Source organism: Colobus angolensis, unplaced genomic scaffold, assembly GCF_000951035.1.
Source record: "Colobus angolensis palliatus isolate OR3802 unplaced genomic scaffold, Cang.pa_1.0 Scaffold61, whole genome shotgun sequence".
Lineage (NCBI taxonomy): Eukaryota > Metazoa > Chordata > Mammalia > Primates > Cercopithecidae > Colobus > Colobus angolensis.
Genome location: NW_012119710.1, coordinates 7,924,094 through 7,928,522, shown reverse-complemented (window position 1 = coordinate 7,928,522; position 4,429 = coordinate 7,924,094). Strand labels below are relative to the sequence as shown.

At 46.1% G+C, this 4,429-nt stretch overlaps 2 non-coding genes across 2 annotated transcripts; one reads left to right on the top strand and one right to left on the bottom strand.

Moving 5' to 3' along the window:
- The first annotated feature begins 1,163 nt into the window (after nt 1-1,163).
- TRNAF-GAA lies at nt 1,164-1,236 on the top strand. Its single transcript has one exon. It is a non-coding gene; the product is annotated as a tRNA-Phe (tRNA).
- A 1,010-nt stretch (nt 1,237-2,246) lies between these two features.
- TRNAK-UUU lies at nt 2,247-2,319 on the bottom strand. Its single transcript has one exon. It is a non-coding gene; the product is annotated as a tRNA-Lys (tRNA).
- Between the last annotated feature and the right edge of the window lie 2,110 nt (nt 2,320-4,429).

Genomic DNA, 4,429 nt, shown 5'->3' with positions numbered 1-4,429 from the left:
AGGAGAGGAAACATTACAAAGAAATGTGTGCCCAATATGCCCATATTCAGGTAACTTGAGTTGATTGGTATGTGCTGGAGGGACAGCGATCCTCGGTGCTCATAGGAAGAGTGGGCTGGGTGGGCGAGGCGAGTTTCTTTATTGCGGAAAGTTAATCACGGGGGTCAGAAGGCATTCCAGGGAGAGAAACAGGTAAGTTTCTCGAATTTTTCTCCTTCTTCCTGAGGGAGTCCCTTCGAAAGCGCCCAGTTCCACTTTTGGCTGTCTTGAAAAGAGGAATCTCTTTACTCCAACCAATTTCTGAATGAGCAAGAACGGACCAGGCTGGGGCGTGAGGACAAGGGTGGCGAGCTCTGGGTTGCCCCAGTCTTTCCTCCTTTCCCTCCTCCAGTTCAATCCTTCTCCAGCCATGGTGTTCCGCCTTTGATGCTTTGGAGCCTGCCAAATAGTTCTGGGTGATTGGTGGCACATTAGTAACTCATTTAAAAATTTGTATATTATATCAATTAAAGGCAGGCGTGGGGGAGGACGGGATTGAATGCAACGCTGTAGATTCCTGCTGGACACACAGTAGGTTCTTAGAAAGCGGCGGTTCTTACTCTTATTAGGGCTCTGGGAAGAGAGAAAGCATGAGAAAGACAATACAATGTGGCCTAGGAAAAGGCAGAACGCGAAAGTTTCCTCACATGAAAGGAATTAATTTTCTCACTGATTGTTCTTAAAACCTCAGGGCAAAAAATAATACAGTTTGGAAGGTGAAAAATGAAGAACTAAAAGGCTGGAAGTGGGAGGAAACAGGATTTTTTTTTTGTTTTTGAGACACAGTTTCGCTCTTGTCCCCCAGGCTGGAGTGCAATGGCGCCATCCCGGCTCGCTGCAACCTCTGCCTGTCTGGTTCAAGCGATGCTCCTGCCTCAGCCTCCTGAGTAGCTGGGATTACAGGCGCGTGCGACCACGCCCGGCTAATTTTTTTTTTTGCGTTTTTAGTACAGACAGGGTTTCACCATGTTCGCCAGTCTGGTCTCGAACTCCTGAGCTCAGATGATCCACCTCAACCTCCCAAAGCCCTGGCATTACAGACGTGAGCCACTGCGCCCGGTTTCATCTTCTTCTTTTTTTTCCTTTTAAATTTCCCTGACAGGGCGGGATGTTCTCATGTCTTTGCCGAAATAGCTCAGTTGGGAGAGCGTTAGACTGAAGATCTAAAGGTCCCTGGTTCGATCCCGGGTTTCGGCAGAGCTTTTGTTGGCTTAACCGCTTTGAACACACAGGGCTATAGTCCACTTCTTAGCCTCTTTGGAGGCTCGCCTCCCTCCCCAGTCCCCTTGCACGTTTACACCTACGCCGTACACACCCAGAGACAGCTGTTCTCCTTGTCTCCTAAGCGAGCACCAACTAATGAGACGATAGTATTTAGTAAGGTATAAGGATGCAAAGAATAAGCTTCTCAAGAAATCAGAAGTCAAAGTCATTATGAGGATGCATAATCAGCTTAAGCCTCTCAAAGGAATCAGAAGTTGTAGAGCGATTTATTCCCAGTTCCGTAATCGCCCTATTTATACTGTTGTATGTTAAATGGCAATACGTGGCACAAGATTTTTTATTGAGGTGGCCAACACTCCTGTTCCACAGGAGGAAGGTCTTGGGTTTGATCACCAGTGTAGTCAGCTCTCTGGGGCTGCACGTTTTTTCATCGACTACAGACATGAGGACAGTGTCCAAAAGCGAAAGCATTAGTCTTTACCGCAAGAGACACAAGTCAGGGACCCACCGGAGCATGAAGAATCTGGTGAAGGACTTTGTCGAGTTGGAGATATAGGAATCTTGTGTCTTCACTTGTGTTCATCTGAAATATTTCTTGAATCTCAGTTTCCTCATCGCACTTTCCATAAAAAGTGCCTGAAAACATTCCTCGGTGCCAAAAACTGCACAATTCTTGCCGAGAATATTACTATTGTGACTCTGACGACAGGTGTGTTTATTGATCTGTTTTGAATATAAAATAAACGCAATTTAAAAGAAAAAATATCCTAAGACAAAGCAACGTATAAAGGTTGGAAAAGAAAAGCCTGAGGCTGGAAGAGAAAGTTTCTTGGCACTTTCCACATGTTTCACTTTTTCCGGCAAAAACCCACTAGCAAGTTTTAGTTTCCCTCAAGGAGGGGGCAACCCAAACGAGTTTTGCATAACGTTCCTTTTGCTCAACCTCGCCCAAATCCATTTATGTTGGAAACTAAAATAGTATCCGCCCGAACAGGGACTTGAACCCTGGACCCTCAGATTAAAAGTCTGATGCTCTACCGACTGAGCTATCCGGGCCTCTGAAAAAACACGTTTGCCTAATTTATCCACGGGAAAATAGGCCACGTGGCCGCATTCTTTCCGCGATTACAATTCTGAGTCTTTTTGCTGATTTCTTGAGAGGTGAACCTACAAAACTGACATTGAGCAGGGGTTCAGCAAAATCGAGTCTTCATTTCTCCTTTTCTCCCATCACAGACAATAAAGACCCAAAGAGTAACCGCCTGCCTGACCTGCTCCGCGCCCTAAGGGGAATTTCCCGCGAGGAATCCCCCCAGATTTAAGACATTTGAGCGGGCCTCCGGGTAAACAGCGGGATTTCTAATTCCAGTTTTGGTCTTTGAGGAGTCAGTCCTAGAGCTTCTTGTGGGAGAAGCAGTGATGAAAAATTAGGTTTCCAAGAATCGATTAGACATTTATTGAGTGCATACCGCAGTCTCGGAACTAAGCAAGTACTGGGGCCGCAAAGACCAAGTCTCGGCCCTCAGTGGAACTGGAAGACGCGCAAAACAGAAGCCCCCAGTCACGCGCTTTGGTGGTGGGAGGCCAGCCTTTTCGGACACCGGAGGACTTGGTCGGCACCCGAAGTAAAAGCCAAGTTTTCCAGGGGGTGGTCGTGCCTGAACCGAGCTGTGGATAGCGACTGGGCACCTGAAGACTTGGAAAAAGAATTTCTAGCCGAGGGAATAGCAAATGGAAAATGACAATAGTTACTAACCTTGGGCATCTGACCATTCAGCTGAAGCTTTCATTGAAAGATTTTGATCAGGCAAGCTACAGGATGGATTTTATCTTTTTAGGGAGTCTGTTACCTTGGTAGCTGGGTCTCAGACGTACCTAATTAGTCAATTCTATAATTCGACCTGCTTCTTCATACATTCTTTGCCTTCTCATTTCTTAAGGTATTGGATCCCTTCAAAGAGAATTCAGCCGGACGCGGTGGTTCATGCCCGTAATCCCAGCACTTTGGGAGGCCGAGCCGGCGGATCACGAAGTCAGGAGTTCGAGACCAGCCTGGCTAACAAGGTGAAACCCCGTCTCTACTAAAAATACAAAATTAGCTGGGTGTGGTGGCACACACCTGTAGTCCCAGCTACTCGGGAGGCTGAGGCAGGAGAATCGCTTGTACCCGGGAGGCGGAGGCTACAGTGAGCCGGGATTGCCACACTGCACTCCAGCCTGGGTGACAGTCCACTATGTGGGGGAAACGATAAGGTTCTGATTTTTAAATAAAGAAATACATCAGGAGAACAATCGACAAAGGTTAAAAAAGAGCCATATGGGAAGAGGTTATGTTAAGGAAAAAAACAAAAACAAACAAAAAAAACAATGTGCCAAACAATGTGAATGGCATAATCCTTGTGAAGAAATTGAAATATTTATGTATTATGTATATGGGAGTATATAAACATGTATCCTTTAATACTACATATAATTATATATGAATGTTGCTTGCATATACATAGAAGGTCTATAAACATAGAAAACAACCTGTTGAAATGGCTACATCTTGAGGAATGGCAATGAAACCTATGAGAGGACGTTCTGATTTTTTTCTTTTTCTTTTCTTTTTGTCGCCCAGGCTGGAGTGTAATGGCGCGACCTCGGCTCACTGCAACCTCCTCCTCTCGGGTTCAAGCGATTCTCCTGCCTCAGCCTCCCGAGTAGCTGGGACTACAGGCGCCCGCCACCATGACCGGCTAATTTTTGTATTTTTAGTAGAGACGGGGTTTCACCATGTTGGCCCGTGATCCGCCTGCCACGGCCTAGCAAAGTGCAGGGAAAAATATGATTTATTATTAATAAAATATTTCATGCTTCTGGGATGGCATAGGTGGCACCTTAGATCAAAGCTTCCTTTGAAGTTTCTCTACAAAGAGTCAGAAGAGAAGGGTTAAATCACACACTTCCTCCTCTGCGGGACTCCCTCCATGCCTCATTGCTTTGGATGGGAGTTGCTGATATTGAAAAATCACAAATTTGACAGGTACGGTTTTCACAAATGAAGATGTGGATCCCTGCGCATCAGATGGCCAGTCTCGGCTCAAGGAAGAAAACTAAAACCAGACCCCTTGGAAAGGAGCTGCCTGTGCCTCGTGAGGTCAGTCCCACGGGTTATTAGCCTTTG